At 34.6% G+C, this 25192-nt stretch overlaps 1 protein-coding gene and 1 pseudogene across 4 annotated transcripts in view; one reads left to right on the top strand and one right to left on the bottom strand.

Annotated features, from left to right (window-relative positions):
- Positions 1-25192, bottom strand: part of NLK (nemo like kinase) — a 156285-nt gene that overhangs the window by 129417 nt on the left and 1676 nt on the right. The gene's annotated exons all lie outside the window — the stretch shown is intronic.
- Positions 6696-7072, top strand: LOC134389503 (small ribosomal subunit protein uS8-like; annotated as a pseudogene).

Genomic DNA, 25192 nt, shown 5'->3' with positions numbered 1-25192 from the left:
AAAAGGATCAATAAAACAGAATAAAAGTCCAGAACTGTACTACTGTATATTTACATAGTCAATTGATTTTCCAAAGTAGAGTAAGGCAATTCAATAAGAAAGTCTTTTTAACAAAAGTGTTGTGAGAAAAGGTTACCAGTAATGAAAAAACAAAACAACAAAAGCCCTTCAAACCCTTATATTACTCATATGCAAAAATTAATTAGGGATGGAAAACTGACCTAAACATAAAAACTAAAACTATAAAACTTCTAGAAAAAAACAAGGGAGAATACTTTTACAACCTTGGGGTAGGCAAAGATTTCTTACATTGGATCAAAAGGGTGCTAACAATAAAATAAAAAAATTGATAAATTTAACTTCTTCGGAATAAAAATTTCTGCTTATCAAAAAGTATCACTAGCATGTGAAAAGGCAAATTATAAGCAAGTAGAAAATGTTCACAGTATATCTATCCATCAAAAGATTGGTATTCATAAAAAAAGTAAGACTCCTATAGTGCAGTAGTAATAATAATAATATTAACAATGACAACCCAATTTTTTGAAGGAGCAGAAAACTTGAACAGACATTTCAGGGGAAAAAAGATATATCAACAAGCCAATAAAAACATGAAAATGTGCCAAACATCATTAGTCATCATGGAAATGCAAATTAAGACTAAAATGAGATACCATTTCACATCCACTCAAATGGCTATATCCAAAGACTATCAAATATTACAAGGACATGCAGTGGATTGAAACTCACATCTTTGCTGGTAGTAGTGTAAAATGGTAAAACCACTTTGGGAAACTGGCAGTTTTAATAAAGTTAAATACATATCTACACTATAACCAAGCAATTCCATGTCTAGATATTTATGCCCAAAGAAAAGAAAACATACATCCACAAAAAAGACTTACAGTCTAAAACTGGAAACAACAGAAGGATGGATAAATAAATTGTGTTATATTCATACACTGAAATATGATGCAGTAATAAAAAGGGAAAAAAGCACTGATACATGCAAGCAACATGAATAAATTGCAAAGACATTTTGTAGAGTAAAAGAAGCCTGGCACACGAGAATACATACAGATTGTGTGATTCTGCCTACATAAAATCTACGAACAAACAGAATGAATCAAAGATGACAGAAACCAAAAAACTGGTTGCCAAGGGCAGGGGGAGGGAAATGCATGGTGGAATTCACTGGGGTGCTCTTCCTAGGGTGATGAAATGTTCTAAAATCTTCATTGAAATCTGATGAAAATGTTCTGTATTGGGATTCGGGTGGTGTTCACTATTGTCAAAGCTCAACAAAATGGATACTTAAAATCTATAAATTCTGTTGCATATAAACTTCAACTGTAATTTTAAAATTAATTTAAAGCTTGCTGGTTAGCTCAGTTGGTTAGAGAACAGACTTATAACACAGGTTTAAATCCCCATGATAGCCAACTGCAAATAAACAAACAAACAAATAAATAATTTTTTAAAAAGGAAAAGAGGCAACTGCATTAGCAAGAAATTAAATAAACTTTGTAGGAACAGTTTTTAGGGGTAAGAATATATTTAGAAGGCTCAGCACAATAGAAAGACAAATTCTAAACTTGTACGTAACTAATACTAATAAGAGTTTCAAAATACAGAAAGCAAAAGTCGACAGAACTAAGGAGAAATAATACAGATCATCATAGTAAGAGATTTTAACAATATATTTATCAATAGAAAGATTATGCATATAAAATGTTTACTTATATAAAGTATGTAATATTTAAAACTAACTCAATTAGCAAGCTTTATCTAGTGGACATATGCAAAACACTACATTAAACAACTGCAGAATAAACATACATTTCAAACACAATGGAATATTTATAAAAAGTGATCACATATAAGGCTATTAGATAAATCTCAAAAAATTCCAAGCAAATGGTATCATTCATGCAGACAACATATTCTAATCACAACAAAACTATAACCCAAGGTAGTAACTTGAAAATAAATATTTTTGAAAATTAAAAACACACTTCTAAATAATCTATAGGTTAAAGAAATGAGACACACACAAATATGGCTAATTGATTTTTTTGAGAAAGGTGCAAAGGAAAATTAATGGAGAAAGGACAGGCTTTTCAACAGATGGTGTCAGAACTGGACATTCATAGGTTTAAAAAAAAATCACACCTAATTCAAAAATTATCACAAACATGAAATACAGATCTCGATCTCATCATAAACCATTACACTTACAACTTTTAGAAGAAAACATAGGAGAAATCTTCATGACCTAAGTCAGACAAAGAGTTTCTAGATATGACACCAAAAGCATTATCTATAAAAGAAAAAACTGATCAACTGGCCTTCACCAAAATTTAAATGTCTTCTTTGCCAAAGACACTATGAAGAGAACTTTTATAAAGAACTACAGACTAGAAGAACATATCTGCAAATCACACATTTGAAAGAGGAGTTATATCCAGAATATATAAAGATTGCTCAAAACGCAGTATTAAGAAAATAAAAAAGCCAATTAAAAAATGGGCTGATAACACCAAGGCACCAAGGTCAAGGGTTCAGATCCCCTTACCAGCCAGCTGCCAAATAAATCAATCAATAAAAATTTAAAATTTTTAAACAAAAAATGGGCAAAGGCTTGAGTAGCTACTTTACTAAAAAGGATATAGAAATGGCTAATAAGCACTAGAAAAGATGCTTAACATCTTTAGTCATTAGGGAAATGCAAATCACAATGAGAAAGCATTACATATCTATTAAAATAGCTAAAACTGGGGAGGAAAGAAGCAGACATTACCAAATGCACACAAGGATGTGGAGCAACTGGAACTCTGATACTTTGCTGGTGGGAATGCAAAATTGCAATCGCTTTGGGAAAAAGTTTGGCAGTTTATTATAAACTTAAACATATAACTTGACCCAGCCGTTCCACTCCTAGGTATTCACCCAAGAGAAATGAAAGCCTATGTCCACACAAAAATTTGTAAAGAAATATTCATTACAATTTCATGTGTAATAGCCAAAAACTAGAAACAACCCAAATGTCTATCAACGGGTGAAGAGATTTAAAAAGTTGCGATATATGAATACAATGTAAAGGAACAAATTATTGACACATGCAACATAAATCATAAGGACCAAAACGTGCCCATTGGATTGGGTACCTAACTGCTAGTTAATAACAGGTCACTAGTCATTTATTTGTCAGAACAGTTTGGGCTGTATGGTATGTAGAAATGATCACACAGAGGATTAGGAATAAATGAGACAAGGAGTACAGACGATGACTGAAGACCACTCTTTCAAAGAGCTTAGCTGTGAAGAGAAAGAGAAGTTAGGCTAGTCATCCAGAGGATGATGAGGATTGAATTTAGGGGTGACCCTCAAGCAAGTTTACAGGCTAAGGAGAAGGTACTGTGGAGAGACAGAGGTTACAAACCCAAGAGAAGATAACAGATGGAACAAAGTCCCCGGAAAAACTCACAGAGAACAGGATCTAGAGGCAGAAAAGTGTGTTGACATAAATTTGTCTGTGGGTGGAACAGGAAGTTATCCAGTTCCTGCATCCTTTGGCTTTATATTCTCTATGAAATAGGGCATAAGTCATCTTCAGAAAGTGAGGAAGAGGTGGAGTAGGAATTTGAGGAGAGGAGTAGAGATTTGAAACAGCTGTGTAAGCAATGGAGAAAAGAACTGACTTGAGACAAGTACAAGACTTAACTTAGTTCTGCCTTTACTCTGGTTTGAGGAGCTCAAACAAATGGCGCAACTGTGCTCTTAAGTATATAGATTCTGTATAAACCCTTATTCATCTGTTCCCTCAAAGATTCATTTAAATGTTGATAAAGAATAAAACTTCAATTCTTTATCACATTTGTTAACTACAAAAAGAAACCAAAATTGAAGTTACTGCATTCTCTATCTACACATCTCTCTAATGGAGCTCAAAAGCTCAAAATACTTTCAAGTCCATTTAATCTTTATCATTTGTATAAACCCCCAAAATAAGCACAACTAAACAACACATTGTTTAGGAAATTTTGGGGGGTGACAGAACTTTCTAAATCTGGTTGATGGTAATGGTTGTACACTTGTATAAATTTACTAAAACTAAATTTAAGGGAAAATTTTGTAATATATAAATTACACCTCAATAAACCTGTTTTTAAAATGAAGCATCAAGAGAATGTGAAAACAAGCTGCAGACTGTGTAATATATTTGCAAGAGATATCTGATAAAGGACTTTTGTCCAAAATATACAAAGAACTCTTAAAAATCAATGATAAGAAAATGAACAACCTGACAAAAATGGGCAAAAAATCTAAACAGATATGAGGGCACTTCAAAAAGTTAATGAAAACATATGAATTATCTTTCAATTCTATTTTTCCACAAATTTTTTGAAGTACCTGTGCACCTCACCAAAGAAGATATACAGGTGGCAAATAAACACATGAAAAGATGTTCAACATCACGTCATTTGAGAATTGCAAATTAAAGTAACAATGAGATACCACTACACGCCCATTAGAATGGCAAAAATCCAATGACACCACTAAATGCTGGAGAGAATGTGGAGCAACAGAAACTCTCATTAATTGCTTATGGGAATGCAAAATGGCACAGACACTTTGGAAGACATTTTGGCAATTTCTTACAAAACTAAACATACACTAAGCATACAATCCAGCAATTGTGCTCCTTGGCATTTATCCAAATGAACTGAAAATGTCCACACAAAAACTTGCACATGGATGTTTATAGCAGCTTTACTCATAAATGCCAAAACATGGAAGCAACCAAGATGTCCTTCAGTAGATAAATGGATAAACTGTGGTACATCAATACAAGGGAATATTATTTAGCACTAAAAAGAAATGATCTACCAAGCCACCAAAAGAAACAGAAGAATCTCAAATGCATATTACTAAGTGAAAGAAGCCAATTTGAAAGGCTACATACTATGATTCTAACTGTATGACATTCCAGAAAAAACAAAACTATGAAGGCAGTAAAAAGATGACTGGTTTCCAGAGGTTAAGGGGGAAGGAGGGATGAACTGGTTCAGAGGATTTTTAGGCCAGTGAAACTATTCTGTATGATACCACAATTGTAGATACATGTCATTATACATTTGTCAAAATCCATAGAATGTACAATACAGAGTGAACCCTAATGTAAACTACTGACTTTCAGTGATAATTATTTGTCAATGTTGGTTCATGGGTTACAACAAATGTGCCACTCTGGTGCAAGATGTTGGTAGTGGGAGAACTATGCAAGTGTAAAATCAAGGGGTATATGGCAACTCTGTACTTTCCACTCAATTTTGCTGTGAACCTAAAGCTCCTCCAAAAAATAAATATTAAAAAAAAACTATAATAAAATAAAATAGAGCAGATTATAAACCACAATCAAGTGGGATTTATACAAAGAATGCGAGGTTGGTTTAATATCTGAAAATCAATTAAAATTCAATATGCTTTCAAAATAAAAACACTCAAACTAGGAATAGAACTTTTTCAGCCTGATAAAGGGCATCTGCAAAAAACCCACAGCTAACAACACACTTAATAGTGAAAGACTGAATGCCATCTTATGATCAGGAACAAAAAAGGTTGTCTGCTCTTGCCCCTGGTATTCAACATCATAGGAGAGACTTTTAGTCAGCAAAATTAGGCAAGAAAATTAAATAAAAGGCATCCAGATTGGAAAGAACAAAGTAAAACCATCTCTATTTGAAGATGGCATAATCTTGTATATAGAAAATCCTAAATAATATACTAGAAAACTCCTAAAACAAATAAGTTCAGCCAGGTTTCAGGGTACAAGATTCATATATAAAAATCAATTGTATACACTAGCAATAAGCAATCCAAAAACAAAATTAAGTAGACTATTCAAATTACACTATCTTTAACAACAATAAAATATTTAGGAATAAATTTAATAAAACATACTCTGAAAATTACAAAATTGCCAAAAGAAATTGAAGATCTAAAAAAAATGGAGAACATTCCAGGTTGATAGATCAGAAGACAATATTGTTAAAATGACAATACGCCCCAAATTGATTTATAGGTTCAATGTAATCCCTACCAAAGTCCCATCTGGCATTATGCAAAATTGACAAGTTGATCTTAAAATTTATATGGAAGATTAAGGGACGTAGGATAGCCAAAGCAATCTTAAAAATGAACAAAACTGGAAGACTCACATTTCTCTATTTCACAATTTACTACAAAGTTATGGTAATCAATAGTGTGGTACTAGAATAAGGACAGATTTATAGATCAATGGAACAGAACTGAGAGCCCAAAAATAAACCTTTACATTTATAGCCAATTGATTTTTGGTAAGAGTGCCAAGGCCATTCAACTGGAAAATAGTCTTTTAACAAATGTTGACGGGACAACTGAATATCCACAAACAAAAGAATGCAGTTGGACCCCTACCTCACACCATATACGAAAACATAACTCAAAATAGATAACAAACCTACATATAAAAGCTTAAATATAGTGACCTGAGTTAGGCAAATACTTCTTAAATATGACATTAAAAACACAAGCAACCAAAGAACAAATAGATAAAAGTTGGAGTTCATCAAAATTCAAAATTTTTGTGCTCCAAAGGACACCATCAGGAAAGTGAAAACATACTCTTTGTGCCATCTTTCCCTGCCACCATAATGGTGTGTGTGAATGTCCCAGCTAATGATCTCAAGAGCACCAACAGTGCCAAAAAGAGAGATAAATGCCAGGCTCTTATTAGGCTATGCTCCAAAGTCACTGTCCAGTGATGATTAAACATGATCACATTGGCAAATTTAAAATCATCAATGATCACAGAGCTTAGAAAATTGTTATGCACTTCACAAGCAGGTTAAACAAGTGTGAAGTGATCAGCCCCAGATTTGATGTGCAACTCAAAGATCTAGAAAAATGGCAGAATAATCTGCTCCCATCCTGTCAGTTTGGTTTCACTATACTGACAATCTCAGCGGGCATCATGGACCATAAAAAAGCAAGACACACAGGACAGAAAATTTTTGGATTCTTTTGCTAGGGATGTAATAGCGTACATATGAATAAAATGCCATAATGGGGGGGGGGGAAGGTAAAAAGACAACAGAATGGGAGAACATATTTGCAAATCATATAACTGATAAGGGATTGGCATCTAGAATACATAAAGAACTCTTACAATTAAATAACAAAAAGAACAAATAACCTAATTTAAAAATAGGCAAAGGTTCTGAATAGACATGTCTCCAAAGAAGATACACAAATGGCCAACAAGCACATGAAAGTTGTGCAACATCATAAGATATCAGGGAAACGCAAATCAAAATCACAATGAGATACCATTTCACACACACACAACTAGTATGGTTATAATAAAAAAGACAAATAACAAGTTTCACAAGGCTATGGATAAATTGGAATACTCACACATTGCTGGTAGGAATATAAAATGGTGCTGCTGCTTTGAAAAACATCCTGGCAGTTCCTCAGAAAGTTAAACATAGAGTTACCAGATGACCTAGCAATTCTACTCCTAGGTATATACCCAAGAGAAATGAAAACATATGCCCACACAAAGCTTGTACACAAATGTTCACAAGGAGTATTTATTATTCATAATAGCCAAAAAGTAGAAACAGTCCAAATGTCGAACTAATGAAGGAATAAACTAAATGGTATATCCATACAATGGAATATTATTCAGCCATAAAAGGAGATAAGGTACTGATATATATTATGACACGAATGAACCTTGAAAACATTATGCTAAGTAAAGTAGTCACAAAAGACCGCATGTTATAGATTACATTTATATGAAGTGTCCAGAATAGTCAACTCTATAGAGGCAGAAAGTAAATTAGTGGTTGCCTGGGGGAATTTGCTAATGGGTATGCGGTTTCTTTTCTTTTGGTGCTGAAAATGTTCTAAAATTAAAATTTACTCTGGGAGTTACTAGAAATCATTAAATTATACATTCTAGATGAGCAAATTGTTGATATGTGAACTATATCTAAAAAAACATTTTTTAAAAAAGCAAATAATAATAAACACAAAATTCAAGATGGTGGTTTCCTCTTGGAAGGGAGGTAAGGCAGAGAGATGGGATTGGAAGGTGCTTGAGCACAGCTTCAACAGTGTTGGTTAAGTTCTATTTCTTGGGCTGGGTAGTATGTTCATGGACTTTTTTTTAATTATTCTTTGTATCTAAGCTAAACGATTTTTTCAGTCAAAGGGTGTATGCATTCAATTTGAGAAACTGCTGTCCCATCAATACTCCCTCCTTCTACACTATCATCAAAAATTTGAGAGTATTTCACTACAATTGCAACAAGGGGGGGTGGTTATCATTTACTGTAAAATGTTGATGTAGCAGGTTAAAAGTATTATCCCATTTTTGCATTTCTTTATTAATAAAAGTAAGAATTCTTTAACTTTTTTTAAAACAATTTCTATTTCTTCTATGAACAGTCCATTCCCTAGCTTTTGCCATTTTCTGTTGGGCTATTCACCTTTATTTCTTATTGATTTTAATTGCTCTTTAAATATTAAAGATATTAATGTTTTTTTTCATTTATATTGACAATATTTTCTCCCAGTTTTTGTTTTTTCTTTTAGGCTTTTGTTATGGTGTATTTTACCAAACACACATCTTAAGTTTCTTTAGGCGAATCTGATGATCTTTTCTTGTTGTGAAATCAAGATAATAGAGCTCTTTCCCTCCAAGATAAAAATAGTTATCAATATTTTCTTCTGATTTTTTGGCTTTGTTTTTTACATTTAAATCTTTAATCCACTTGGACTTTACTCACATGGTGAATATACCTAACTTCATCCCTCCCCACTGCTAGTTAAATATCCCAACAAAGGTACAAAATAAACCAGTGGTGTGATGGAACTGGTTCATACTGTTCATGAGAGACTACTACATTTTTGGAATTTTGCAAGCTAATTGCGAAAAATAGCCATAAAAACTACATTACAAAAAAGAAAAAGAAAACAGGGCTGGCCAGTTAGCTCACTTGGTTGGAGTGTGGTGCTGATAACACCAACTTCAAGGGTTCAGAACCCCTTACCGGCCAGCCGACCAAAAAAAAAAAAAGATATCATTGGGCTGGCTGGTTAGAGCTAAGTGTTATAACACCAAGATCAAGGGTTCAGATCCCTATGTAAGCCAGCCGCAAAATAAAGAAAAAGACAACATTATATTACATAAACTTACAAGGAAATAAATTATATTTAAAACAAAGGTAATAAACACTCAGAAATCATCATTCCCTAATTATTTTATTATGATTTATCTCTTAAGGTTACTGAAGACCTATTTTATCTGTATGTTGAAAATATTATATAATGGTGTGCTACTGCATATTCTTTTCCCATTTCAGCATTTAGTAACTTCACATTGGTAACTTGAAATTGGTTTTTATAGGAATATTTACACCACAGAAATCAGCAAACCCTACAAACTATTGCCTTTTTTTTCCCCCAGAGAGCCTGTTAAACATATACAGTGTACCACTGGAATGAGCCATTCTTTCCTCACTGACTTTAAAGAGGATCTCCAGCACACACAAAACTGCCATTTTTTATTTTATTTTTTAATTTTATAATTTTTAATTTTATATTTTTTTTTTTTTTTTTTTTTTTTTTTTTTGTCTTTTTCGTGACCGGCACTCAGCCAGTGAGCGCACCGGCCATGCCTATATAGGATCCGAACCCGCGGTGGGAGCGTCGCTGCGCTCCCAGCCCCGCACTCTCCCAAGTGCACCACAGGCTCGGCCCTATAATTTTTAATTTTATATTTTAAATTTTATTTTAAGTTTATAAAACAAAATAAGGAGCTTCAAATTGAAAGTATTTTTTTCTGTGCTAGCATCAAAGACTGCTTTTGTATATTTTGATGTATTAGATGAAACTTTGGACACGGTTTCTATTAACTGGATCTCTCACAATTTTTTAACATAAGATCACAGCACTGCAGTGAAAAGGGTATTTTTCATAAACAATTCAACAGCATTCTTAACTTTATGTAGATTATAGAAAGCAATATAAATAAAGGACTATTTCTTTTCAAAATAAAGGACCATTTCTATAGATAGTTGGTTACCATACACTATTTTTAGATTAGGGCTCTCACTCAAAAAAAAGTCCAAACACAAGAAAACAAACTACCATGGGGTTGTCTAAATACAATTCGAAGTGTTCCCTCATAAAAATTCCTCCATTGCATGAGGAAGTTGGGATCTCGAAATACATAATGACAAGAGCCAGTGAGAGTACTCTTCTTCGAGAGTCACCATCAAATACAAATTTAGCATTCGAAGTTTTCAATTCAATAACAAACAATAAGCATCCAGCCTGGTACATTAGGCCTTGGAGAAGCAAATGAGACACGATCCTGGCCTTTGAAGCTCTCTCTCATCATTTCTAGTGATCAGTGGGTAGAGAATTTGTCATAAGTGAGTAAGCATTTGTTTTCATTAGCATTGAGAAAGAGAGAGAGAAACAGAGAGACTGATTTTAATTTGTCTTCTAAGAATGAGCATCTAGTTTAAGAGGAAAAGAAAAATATGGTATAAAAATTAGTTATTTAAAATTTAAAATTTGCCTGCCTACAGAGATAAGCTGATATGTTGGTAACCAGACTTTAGCACTTACACCACTTAAACATTATAATGTCTCTATTTTAATGTCTTTCCTGCTGAGGTACTTTAAGAAGTCGGTGATTTATTTACCGATACTGATATCAACTGCATCGAGTAAACCAGTAACTGCTGCCTATATATTTCTTCACCTGTCACAAGCCACTTAGATTTGAACTCTAGCTACCTCATTCTGGGTGTTTACATTAAGAAAATATGTAACCCAGCTGGGCTGACTTAATAGAACCACCCTTCTTGCACCTAAATGAAAAGACCTCTCTTTTAAAGGTTTGCTGTCAGTTGATTTCTAGTAAACATAATATCTCATATTGTAGCCTAGGAAGCAAACACAACAGCTGCCCTTTTCATACATATATTTGTGACTTGATATACACAGTGAGGATTTCAACCATTCCCAATCATTAACTAATATTTTAGACCTTAAAATCTATTTCTTATGGCTTTGTACTATATATGGAAATAATCACTACCCTTTGGGAAACAATGGCTCATTTACTGAAAATGAGTTTAACAAAGGAATTACTTGGTACTGAAAAATACAGAGCAGTGAATTGGTTGACACAAATCACAGCATCATCAGCTCATGTGACTGCATTAGGATAATTTACTTTATAAAAAAAAAACTACAGGGCCGAGCCCGTGGCGCACTTGGTAGAGTGCTGCGCTGGGAGCGCGGCAACGCTCCCGCCGCGGGTTCGGATCCTATATAGGACTGACCAGTGCACTCACTGGCTGAGTGCCGGTCACAAAAAAACGACAAAAAAAAAAAAAAAAAAAACAAAAAAAAAAAACTACAGTGACTTAAAATTTAGCTTCAACAATGTAATAGCCTCGATCATGTCCTCTATTACAGAATTGTGAAAGCAGATCTTAGGGTTCTATTTTGAAAATGCTCCTTTAACTCCCAATCTGAGACAGATACCACAAAAAAGAAAAATTTTACAGAGTGGATTATTTCTATTCTGCCTGAAACTTAGTTTTGACTGGTACATTTTTCAGTTACACATTTGATTCACACTGAATTTTGTTTTAAGTATTAAGAGAATAAATAGCATTCCAAAATAGTCACAAGATCTAAACTCCAGTTCTGTCTATAGTTGGAGAGCTTACAAAACTTATTACATGGAACAGTGAGTTGATGCAGTGACCATAAATTTCTTAACACTGTAAGTCTAAATTTAATTGATACCCAATCTCAGCAAGTTCTGTAGAAATAGCCTCAAAGTAGACAAAGCAAAAGCCACAAAATGTTAATCTAGAAGACTGGTTTACAGATATATAATTGCACAATTGTTTCAAATTTTCTGAGGTTTAAAATTTTTCAAAAAATAAAGGGGGGAGGGGACATGATATACTCAAAATATGTAGTCACATATAACTAATGTGAAAGACTGAGTTGTTCTTCACCAAAAACTTTGTAGCTTATGATATTAAACCAGAAAACTTGGAGTCACTGGCACACACAAATCAACTAACAGAATATTCTAAATATTCTGAGTTTTTTTCAGGTGCATTGTACCTGGTTTCACTTACAGAGCTTTTGTTTTTTATTTGTTTTGCTTTTATAAGAACACTTCCTCCATTTTCAATAGGCATTTAGTTGGACAGGTATTACTGGTAAAGCAGCAAAGGTTCTGGCTCAGCCACCAACCAGCTGTGTGGTCCGGAACAAATCTCTTAGCTTCTCTGGATCTCAATTTTTCCATTTGTAGAATGAGACAATTAGACTAGATGCATTCTAAATTATCTTCCAAGTCTATAATTCCTTTGAGGAAGAGCTCTAGGTTTGTGAGGATGAAAAAGCCTGAAAACAAATGGTCAAAATCTACCTTTGTAATGTTAATGAAACAAATAGGACACAAAATTGTAAATACACAGTGTGATCATGATCACAACTCTAATAATTTTACAAACCCACACATACATCTCAGGTAAAAAACTTGTAAATAATCTGCCAAAATGCTATCAGTGGTTATCGGAGTTGTAGGTTATAAACACTTTTTCCTTTCAGCTTTTTTATATTTTTAAGTGTCCTACAAATAAACATATTATTACTTTGATAATAGGGAGGGAAAAGTTAAACAGAAAGGAAAACCCTCCTTTTTATCTGCTAAAATTTTTTTTCCATTTGGAAAGCATTCTATAATTTGAATGAATTTTTCAAAAACAGTTGGAATTCATCAAAAAATAATCTCTAGTGAAGTCATGTACCTGATAGCTGTCAACAATCATACGAAAGCTGTTGGTTATTTTCCCTAAATCAATAAGTTTTCAGGAGGTACTTTTTTTTCAGTTATACTGAAACTGATAATAATCATGATAGCTAACATTTACATAGTGCTAGGCACAGTTCTAAGACTTTAGGTGTTTATTAATTCATTTAATCCTCACAACAACCCTACTGTTACTAGATGTACTACTAGTATCCCCATTTTACACATGATGACCATGAGGCACACAGAGGTAAAATAACTTGCCCACAGCTAATGGAGAGTCAGAAGCATAATTTCAACAGTCTGTCATCTGAGTACAAACTCTTCTACTAAACCATACTGTCCCCCCCAGCCCCACCCCTGCTTTGTACTTAAATGTTATCCTTCTCAGGGTATTTTTTAACTGCTTTTGTTCTGAAAGTTCTTCTAAATTAGTTTTTTTAAAAAGTGAAGGGAAATAACATAAAAGTACTGGGATAAAAAGACAGGCCAAACTTTTACTAGCTTAAAATTATGATTCATTTCCAAGTCATTACTTCAAAGCTACAGGGAATATAATTTAATCTCCACACATATCACTAAGTGAATAATATTATAACATCTGAGGAATTAAACAGCATTAATTACTAAATTTAATATTGGAATGTTTTAATAAAGGAAGATGCTTTATTGATTGACTTTATTTGTCCTTATGAATCTTTGGGAAAGAATCCCTAAAACCAACTGCTGTACCTTTCTAAAATTTCTATTTTATTGAAATGATGTTTTAAACCATGTTATAATTACTTAGTTTGAGTTTTTAAAAGAATAAACATCAATGTTTACTTTGAACACTGGCTGTAGTACACACCCAGTTAACTTCATAATAACACCAATTATTATAACATACAGAACTTGGGAAAATGAACACAGATGAAGCCAACCAATTAAACATGGTTGAAGGTTCTCACATAATTCTCTGAGGCAATTCAAAACCAAACCAAGTATAGGAGGATACTTCAAAAAGTTCATGGGAACAGTATTATAACATCAAGGTCAAGGGTTCAGATCCCTGTACTGGCCAGCTGCCAAAAAAAAAAAGTTCATGGAAAGTTTTGTATTATCTTTTCATTCTACTTTGCCACAAATTTTCTGAAATGCTCTCATACATATGCCCCCTTTTCAGCACAGAACCCGCATTATTTGCCAATTTTTATGACTTCTGGATTACTTTAAATAAAGCTCAAATTTCCCCCACATTTATATTACTAAATTTCCAGTTGGGAGGTGAAGAAAGTGGGGAAAAAAACCTTTGCACCAGGCTGCCTGTTAACTCAGATGTGCAATGAGACAATAACCTGATAATTGCACCCTTTGAGTACTTCTGAACTGGTAAGACAATACAGTGAAATAAAGTCACCTCGTTTATTTCGATTTACTCACACAATTTGCAAATCTGCAGCTTTCTGCCATGATACATTAAGAACATCAGCATGTTTTAAAAAAATCACCTGCTTATGTAAATTGCAGGGTGATTTCTTATCCATGCAGATGGGGGGGAAAATCTGCAATCTGAGTCAAAAGACTAATTTTATCTATTTGTTCAAATGTCTCTCTTCACCTATTCTCTGCAGCTCACAGCAAGAATTTTAGGTCAAGGAATGGATTAACGAAAAGTTTCTGTGTTGTCCATTGCCCCGTAAGATGTTTGCTGCCTGACACTACTGAGCTCTATACTATTTAAGTTGAAAACAAGACTGAGAAACTTATCTGGATAACAACACCAAAACATTGAAAGAGGAAAGAAAATAAATCAATGGGGGATATCTCCTCTAATTGGGAAAAAAAGCAAACAGGGCAAGGAACAGGAACCATTTTTACCTTCTGCTACTTTAGGCAAACAAGCCTTCAAAAAAGAAAAGGAAAATAACTGGACAGGCAGGACAACTTTACAGAGAACATCATTCCAATTGTTCTACAAACACACCCGGTCAAGTTCTTCTGATTCCGACATAAGTTAGATGATCATATTGGTCATGAATAACTGCCTCCCAGCATCCACTGCTGGTATTCATCCCTTCCACTTATAACTGACTCCACATACAAGTCCAGGAGTGGGGCTGATTGCTCCAAAAGTAATCCTATCACCATCAACAGTGATTGGTTCAAAATGAGTAAACAATCCGATAACGGCCAAAGAGGCTCTAGAACTGTGCTGGTTAATAAAGTAGTCTGTGGACTATACTAACATTTATAAAGCAAATGTATTTCACAGGGCCTAGTTTCCAAAACCCTGTAGTCTCAGGTTTAACCTAACTTTTAAAATTACATATAGAAATGTTAACTTTGCAAAAGACAGGAAACTTTCCCCAGGCTAAAGTCTCTGTTGTGGCTACAGGATTGTAACAGCAAAGTTGCTGGCTTTCAAGGACAGATGACCTTGAGAGCAGGTTAAACTACTGATTGTTATGTAAAAATACTAAGGAAACTGCTGCAGGAAAACACAGTATTTGCTAAGAACAAGCTTTTGTTGGTGGATCACTTAACCTTTTGCATTGCATTATGGAATGTCACTTTGTTATTTCACTGATGTTACCAGCTTCTATTGTTAAACTATACTTAACCACAACTCCACCTATGCTCTTTTTCTGTAACTTTCTGGCCTGGAGAATAAATACTGAGACAGAACCCCAGCTCAGTGTTAATTTCTCAAAGGAGGAATGCTTCTCTCTTGAGGGTTCCAGGAAGTTAACCCCTTTGGGGTGTCCCTCTGCTGAGAGGAAATGGGTTTTGAGTAATCCTTTGCATCTCCATCACCCAGGGGAGAAAGGTGGCAAATCCGTGTGAAGACAAAGAGAGTGCAACAGTAGTCAGTAGCCACATGTGGCTACTGAGCACCTAAAATGTGGCTAGTCTAAATCGAGACATGCTATGAGTTAGGTACACACTGGATTTTGTAGACCTAGTAAGAAAAAAAGAATGTAAGATATTTCATTAATAATTTTTATAGGCTGGTTTGAAGGTAGTGAGTTATCTCAATTGATTGTTCACAGTCTGATACAGATCAAACTCCTTGTTCAATTCTTTCCCCCCTTCTCACTACTGCACTCAACTAGTCAAAAAATTTTTCTATAGTAATTACATGTTGAAATGACAATATTTTGGATATAGTGACAAAATATATTACTAAAATTAATTTCACCTGCTCTTTTACATTTTTTTAACATGGCTACTTCTACTAAATTTTCTAAATTTAAAAGCACAGATGTGGTTTTCATTATATATCTATTGGACAGCACTGCTGGTTTACAAAGGGCTTTTGTAAAAGTGCTCCCTTCACCTTGTAGAAGACTGTTAAGAAGTCATTCCCTCTCTGGACATTATATGCCCTAAACTGCTACAGTCTTAAAGCTCATTTCCTGGGAGGTCCATCTGCAAACTATTAAGTCCCTACCCAAATTCAGAATTTAAGAGAGACTCCTGGAAAAAAAATTTTTTAAATCTACCTGCAAATTAATGTAAGCACAGGCCCCCAAATATCTTACCTGATTACTCACAAAAAAAGAACACAATGCTAAATAATAAATTTTATTTAAAAATTTAAAAATCACTCCAAATATTTATGAAAGCAAGCAAAGAAGTCTAAACACCAAAAAGGTAAAGTACTATCAGGAAAATAGTAGTATCTAATTTACAGGTAGAAAGAAATTGGTTGCCTACTTGCAAATAGGCAGGTTCTCCTCCACAACTGAACTGTAACATGTGTAATCCTCACCAATAAGTCAATAATAGAAGAAAATAAATCTCTTGAACAAAGTGCACATTTAAAATCTGATTCCAAATTTGAAACTCTATAAAAGTCATCACACTGGGAGAGGGTGACATTTATTTCATTCTTCTTTTAAACAATTTTAGAAGCTGTTCAACATCTGCAGTCCTGAAGAGTTTTCTTATGGTTACTAGCAGAATCTACTTGCCCACAAATAATGCTATCATGCCTTACAAATACTAATACTTTTTTATAATAGAATTTTATGAAACACAGGATTTTATAAATGAGGAAACCAAGGCTCAGAAAGTTTAGGTAACTTTACCAAGGTCGTGGGGTTGTTGGCAGCAAGGCTGGGACCAGAACCTTGTCTCCTAACAGGTTTTAGATTATCACTAAAAAAAAAAAAAAAAAAAAAAAAAAAAATCCTGCCCAAGGAAATGGCACCTCGAAGTTAATAGACATCAAGTTCTCTGGGGTTTATTAAATTGGAAATAAATCTCAGAGTTTGGAAGAATTATTAAAAATAAAGTGCTGCTAATACTTAATTTTTTTTAGAATCAAACATAGATATACTGTATTAGAGGGGAAAAAAATCAAACACAATCATTCTCTGAAATGCCATCGATAATCTACTTGCTAAATGCAATGGCCTTTTCTCCACTCTCATTTTGACTTTCTATCTGCACCAAAGATCATTCCCATCTTCCTAACAATCTTCTGCCATACTTAGGTTGTCAATCACTGTTAACACATTTTCCTATCCAATTGCCCTTTAGTTCCACCTCAAGTAATTTCTTCCACATACAACTGAGAATATTCCCTAAGGCTCAACTATCTCTACTCTTCTATTTACATATCCTAAATAAATAAATAAATCTGATAAATCACTCTCTTAAAAACTTTCAATGGCTGCCATTCACAGGGTTTCAACCTTTTTTTTTTTTGGTATCATCACCATAAGCGGCCTTTTTAGACAATTTTCCCCTAACCTTTTCCCTTGTGAAATTTTAACATCATAGATTTGTATATGGTGTATGTGCTTTATTTATTAAAAAGAGAGTAAAAATTTTTTTTGCCTTCTCCCCCATGCCAACAGTGCCTCAGCTCTTTAGCATATACCAACCTCTTCACGATTGAACTGTAGTTTAGAACTCCTACCGCCCCCTGAACTGCACTTTCAGCAACTTCAGCCCTGTGGTCTCCTGCATATGGGCCTATCCACCTAGAATGTCCTTCCATATTGGTTTACTCTCATTCTTAAAACTCAGTTGAGGGATTACCTATTCTGGAAAGCACCCACACCTTCCACAAAAATCCCTCCTCTATGCTCCCATAATATCCAGGGACCATCTTTATTGCTGCATTTATGGCACTGAACCATAATTATACATTTACAAATCTATCTCCACTAGGTCATAATATCCTTTAATCCCTATTATCCAGGACAGGGCGTGGCAAATAGTCAACATACAATAAATGGGCATTGTAAGAACAAGTGAAAATAATATATCCTTAAGTTTTTATTTAATGGTTTCAAATTTAATTTCAACTCTCCAACAGGCTGTGGACTCCCTGACAGTAGGGATGTGTCCCTTTTCATACTGTTTACTTGACTGTAAACTCCTTCAAGGCAAGATCATGACTTTTGTTAAAGTCCCTTTATCTCAATACCAAACACAATTCAGATAACAGCAGAAGCTTGATAGAGGTCTGCAAAATTATTTACAGAACTAAACATTTTCATTTAGCATCTACAAGAGTGCTGGTTGGGCTGGCTGGTTAGCTCACTTGGGAGAGCATGGTGCTGATAACACCAAGGTCAAGGGTTCGGATCTCCACAATGGCCAGCTGCCAAAAAAAAAAAAAAAGAATGCTGGTCCATAGCAGGTTGACAATAAAAATATATTGACTAGAGAGTTCCAAAAGTATCAAAAGCTTTCACTGTCTGATAGTAGATATGACTCAATTAACCAAACTAATTAATTCAAAACATAGGTATGAAACTGGGTTTAGGTAAAGAGCATCAGTCATTATCAATAGCAGACATCCCTGTACACACTCCCTCTGCTTGCACCATTACAACTGCTAAAGTTCAATCTCAGTATAGTTCCCTTAGAAGTCATCTTTTCATAATGCCAGAGTGCCAGATTTTTTTCTAATACTTCTTGTTTAGGTACCTTAGAACAAGTAGGTCTATCATAACTTGTCACATGTTAATTGGCAGTGTTACAACTGTTGCCTCAGGCACTCTCTGTATTACCCCCAAGCAACAACAGGATCAAACTGACAAGTATTTTAGTTAGGAAATCTCTGTTAGTCTGTATTAGATGACCCAATCAACAAATAATCACTGGAGTATTATGGATGCATAGGGAATCATAACTAAAACACAAATACAATCCTATAATGAAAGAGCTTCTACCCAACATCTTCTTTCCATTTGCTGATTGGATAACAAATAGAAAAGTCTCTTTGGCCTCGACAATTTGCATCAAAGAAACCAAATCAGTATATTGAGGAAACATACAATATATGAACAACTGATTCTTGAATTGCTAGGATATCAGCAAAATCGGCAAATCTAATAAAAACTGCCAAGAATAGCCACTCAATTATACAGTATAAAAAGAAGTCAGTGAAAACTGACTCTCCAAGCTGTGAAGATAATGAAACATTCCAGTACTCCATTAAAGGACTTTTTACATCAAGAAACATTTCTACAGCTGCCTATGCTTTGAGGGTAAAAACCCAGAATTCAGATTCAAACATATGTGCAGTTAATGCATTTTACAAATATTCTTCTTTTGGCATAGCATATGAAAGGGAACTACATCTGCCCCCATTTCTCTTACTGGACATATACCCAGTGGTACTGAGGGCTAAAAAGATGGCATTTAATTTTGAAGGACATTGTTGTTTAAGCTTGTTTGAAAAGGCAATGTTTCTGAAATGTCTTTTTCACTAAAAAATATTTGTCTTCTTGGGCCGGCCCGTGGCTCACTCAGGAGAGTGTGGTACTGATAACACCAAGGCCATGGGTTCGGGTCCCATATAGCGATGGCCGGTTAGCTCATTGGGTGAGCGTGGTGCTGACAACACTAAGTCAAGGGTTAAGATCCCCTTACCAGCCACCTTTAAAAAAAAAAAAAAAAAAAAAATTTTTGTCTTCTTTTTTCTAATCTGATATTCAATAGTATAACATGAAACTTCTCCCCAAGAATAAAACAAGTTTCTTTTGTTGTGCTATGGTTTTGTTTTATTTTTGTTTTCTTTGAACATAATCTGAATAATCTTGTCAGGAACCCAAGTACAAAATGACTTTCATTGTTACAGGCTATGGGGTTTCACTCACCAAGAAATCGGTACAATATCATTACATTGTGTTACTTTTATTCTCTAACTCTTTGCTTTCTCTACTCTATTATCATGAACCTGCCATTTCTAAAAGTAAGTTTGCTTGTAGTTAAAATTAACAATATAGATTTCCACATTTTTAGTTTCACACAGATGCTTTGTTATGTCTAGAAGAGCAACCGTTTCCTTTTTATGGTGCAGGCTCTGCTTTTCAAAGCTCTTTTCGCAAAGCAGCCCCCCCACCCCCAAAGAATCCAGCTGTGGCTGTTAATCTCAGCTGATGGTAGAGAAACTTCTCAATACTACAGATTCTTAACCTGTAAAACACTTTAGTATACTACTCTTTCTGATGCAACTAACTCCAAGATTTTCCCCAAACATCCCAAAAGCATTCTCATTTTTCCAAATTACAGGTTAACTGTGGAGTAAGAGGACCAGAGAACATCAGAAAAAAATATGCCTCTAATTTTCACAAGTAAGGTGAGCAAGCTAGACAATCTTCACCATGCATAAGAGTTTACACTGAATAATTTTTCATTAAATCACATACATTTCCCCCACCTTACTGGGATCTTCTTTAGCAAGACACACTTTTTCATCCAAATGCAAGTAAAAGGAATTTCCACTAATGTTGAACTTTGATGATAAGCATATCCTTCATTTGTTACATTCTGAAAAGAAAAAAATTTCCTTCCCAGTATACGAATTCATAATACTTTCTAAAACAGTGCAGATCATCTGACTAGAACACCAACCAAGTCCACATAAACATGTGTATTGTTTTTTATTTGTTTTTTTTAATTGAGAGAACAAGACAGAATATGTTCCTTTTGGCTCTGAATTCAACTTTTTTATCTCCCTGACATATAGCACAACTGAGGGGACATTCTACGCTATTTAAAATCATGCCTCCAAAAATAGTCTACACATTGATTTCACCTGGTAAACCTGACAATCTATGAAGACACTTCCATGCACACTAACACAACAGTTTGATTTTTCTACCAACAATAACTACAATAAGAACAGCCAACATTTGAGTGCTTACTGTGTGCGAGTCAGCATACTCATTGGTTTACAAGGGTTACTACCTCAATTAATTCTCATACCAATCCTGAGATAAGTACTGTTATTATTCCCATTTTATAGACGAGGAACAGAGAGCTTAAATAATTTATCAAGATCACAGAACTAGTGACTAAGTATCACTACAGTGATGCTTAAGTTTTGAAAGACAGATAAAACTAAGTTGCTACGACTAGCTGGTTAACTCAGCTGGTTAGAGCGTGGTGTTGATAACACCAAGGTCCAGTTTCGATCCCTGCACTGGCCAGCCGCCAAAAAAAAGTAATCTGCTGAATATATTATAATAATAAAATTCAAAGCCTTCCAACTTTACTTGGAGTACGAAGGCAACAGACCAAATGAATCCCAGGATCTTTGGTGTTTTAATCAGACAAGTAAAAAACCAAAACACTAATTTTATAAAGTAGAAGCTTTTCTCAGACTCACTTTTACCAGGGTGGCAATATGTGCCACTAAATCAATCTAAGATATTTTAGGTTGCCAAAGTCAAAAACTGCTTGGGTTTAGAGTCCTCAAACCACTCTCATGTGATCAGTTACCTCCAACTCTCAAAATGATATATTTCGTGAGCCCCTGAAACTCTGTCCCAAAGTTGTCACATCTTCAAAGCACAGCATTTTCCACTGGCAAATGTGAACTGCAGACAAAAAGGCAGATTTATATTACCCTTACCAAATGACTGAGGTTACTGTTTGTGAGTCATTTTGTGTTGTGTTTCTGCATTATGAAAATATCCATGTGGGTATTTGGAAGCCCTGACATCTCATAAAGAAAGTCAAATTATTTATGATGTTTTATTTTGATAACTCATGAACAACATTCTTTCATTGGCAATGAACAATATCTCAGACTACCCCACAATCATATTACCGGGTAAACTCGAACCCTTAGTTTGAGATAAAACACAACAGACAGTTGTTAATGAAACCTTAATTGAACTGTCAAAGCACCATCTTTACCAGAAGCTAATGGGTAACTCACTACTTTTACACAACTGTCCAGTACTGATAAGTTATTCCACTAGTTAAATTCAGCAGAAAGGTAATTCAAGTTAGATAGACTAAATTGTTCAGTGATAAATCTGAATGGTAAAACGCTACATCACTTCTACAAATATTTCTCCTTGTCTACATGGAGAAAAACAATATCCCTAAAAATTACATGCCACTTTTTCGGCTATCAGTTTGTACCACTGGGCACATGTCCAGAAAAAGAAAGGGGAGTAGTTATAGTTCCTTGTCATATGCTATGCCAAAAAAATACTTGCAAATTTATTAAATGAATATATGTTTGAATCTAAGAGGATCTTATAATACCCAGGTAAGTAGTTATATGATGCTTTGAATCAAGTGATATATCATTGGGAGAATGTTTTTATGCTCCATTTTAATCATTTTAGAAAATAGTTGTTTCAAATTCATAAGATGCTTTCTAAATTTAAAAAAAAGAAATTTTTTCAATTAGTTAAAAAGTAAAAAACCTCACTAATATCTTTAGCTTGAGTTTCAGAATACTAATGCAATTCACTCTGGTTTGGTTTTCAAATCTCTAGTTTTCACAATCTTAGGTCATACAGTAGTTAAATTTCAAATATAATAAGCAATTCAGACAGCAAATTGTCAATATGTAAGTACAAAAATAGAAAACTATTTGCATATTAAAACACACACCTGGAACTCTCTTTTTTTATTTTTGATACCAAATTGTATTTCACCTGTAACAACAGTTCATGAAAACAATGTAGCTAACCAGAAAAACTTGGTTAAAAAAAAAAAGAGCCAAACAATGTAAGAGCTCAGGGCAAGGGTTGTCATCTATAAGCCTCAGAAGAAACCAAACCTGCACCTTGATCTTAGATTTCTTGCGTCCACAACTTTGAGAAATAAATTTCTGTGGTTAATCCAAAACAAAGAAGGAACTGACTAGATCAATTAACCAAGCAGTTAAAGTGCCACAGCACCATGCTAAGTGTTGAGGAGAAAAAGAAGTACTACAATAGACAGTCCTTACCCTCAAGGGACTTAAAAATGAAGTCAGTAAAGCAAGACAAACTTGTAATAAGATGGTGCACAGAGGAGTACAGCAAGTAGAGGTACAAACTCTATATGTGATAGAGGGGTCAATCAATGAGAGAACTCTAGAATGGATTCAAATCCAACACATTTGGATTTTCAGATATTGGTGATTCATGGTACCCACTACCACAATGTTTGCTGTGTGAGATGTTTCAGCACTCCAGTTTTTCACTGCTCCTCCTTTAAAAAAAATCTTTTCCCTTACCACTGACTTGAAGTTAAAACTTCTACAAGTCACATCACCCTTTTACAGAAATGTAAGTGAATCATGCCTTTAGAATATATTCAAGAATGCCGCAACCAACTTCCCTTTCAGTATTCCTAGTACTGAGCATCGTACGCAAAGCACTAAAATGAAAAAAAAAGCATACAGATCTAAGAAAATCCACACAAATGGTGCTGATAGCGACAAGGCCACGGGTTTGGATCCCTATATAGGGATGGCCGGTTAGCTCACTTGGGGAGCGTGGTGCTGACAACACCAAGTCAAGGGTTAAGATCCCCTTACCGGTTATCTTTAAAAAAAAAAAAAAAAAAAAAGAAAGAAAGAAAGAAAAGCCACACAAATTCTCAAAGTTAGTAAATGAGAAAATTTAAAGCTAGGAACAACCTTTTTCCTGTCCCTCATCCTTCCTCTCCCCTACTCCGCCCCCAAAGCTTGGAACTACTCAAGGGTAAGGAATGGAAGTTCACAGTGAAATCCGTGAGAACAGACTACTGAAGGGAAGAGAGGTAGACAGGAACAGGCAGGTCCCTTAGCAGAGTGACTGAAGAGGGACCATTACCAGCTACACCCTTTCCCATCAGGAATTCCAAACACCTTGGAGAAGGGAGCGCTGCAGCAGCAACCTCCTTGGAGACTAGCTGAGAAAACACTGGACTCTACTAGTTTTTTTTTCTTTTTTTTTTTTTAAGGATCAGATCACTTGATAGCCTAGATTATAAAATCTGAGATATAAAGATGGCCAATTATAATGCAAAGATGATACTCACATCAATTTTAGTCTCAAAAAAATGACGAAAGGAGATATTTACTAGGTTAGTTCCAAAGAGTTCTTTTTCCTGTGTTGATGAGGGCTTTTCTAGACACTAACAAGAATCTATTTTTGAATGCACTGAAAATTCACCTATTCCCCACTGGAATCCTTAATCCTTGAAAAAAGTACTCAGTTCACTCTAATTTTGACAGGAATACATACATTTTATTAGAAACTACTAATCTTCCTAAGAAAGGCAAATAGACTGAAATGTTGCATTTAAGAAGCCCTTAGGCTTTTTAAAATATCCTAGCACTAGCATAAGTAAAGCAGTTTCATTTATTTAAAAAGTATACTCCCTACTACAGCAACTGACCAAGGGATAACAGCAATTTAAGAGCAATTTAACTAAATGAAACTAAAACATTACAGCGAATGTGGGCCACTGCATAGCCAGTCTACTAACCTCATTTGTGGTACTCATGTGTGATGCTATATTTAATGCATTCTTATCAAAAAGCTAAAGCTACATACTTCCTAACTGTAGCTTTATGGCTTAAAATAGACCACTCAAGCAACAATCTTAACTGGTTCAACTATGAACTCTACCTTTCTTCTGGGGATCAAGATCAAAAATAAGGAGCGAAAAGATGGAAAGGACAGAAAGTAGTTATGCAAAGTATATCCTAATGACAAGACTATTTTAAAGGAAATGAGTTTGAGTCAGTCATTGACATTTGCTGCAACTGGGTAACTGATTTAAACTAAATCAAACACATGATGACCAAAGTCTTTGTAGAAATGAGTATTTCACACATTCACCTACTAATCCTACATTCAGTGGCTTGCTTAGGTTCTAAACAGGAAAGTTTGCTATACAGCAAACTTTTGTGTGTTACTCATGAGAATATGCGCCACCAAAATCTGCTGTGACTCAAAAGCATAAACCTAGATAGCCAACATTAGGCATCTTTACCACATAAGCAAGGGTGGCGTTCTACAGTTCAGTTGAGGAGCTTGCTCCACTTTGGTCAACATGGAG

Source organism: Cynocephalus volans, chromosome 10 (assembly GCF_027409185.1).
Source record: "Cynocephalus volans isolate mCynVol1 chromosome 10, mCynVol1.pri, whole genome shotgun sequence".
Taxonomy (NCBI): Eukaryota; Metazoa; Chordata; class Mammalia; order Dermoptera; family Cynocephalidae; genus Cynocephalus; species Cynocephalus volans.
The sequence above is the reverse complement of the archived record's forward strand: the minus strand, read 5'-3'. Positions and strand labels throughout refer to the sequence as shown.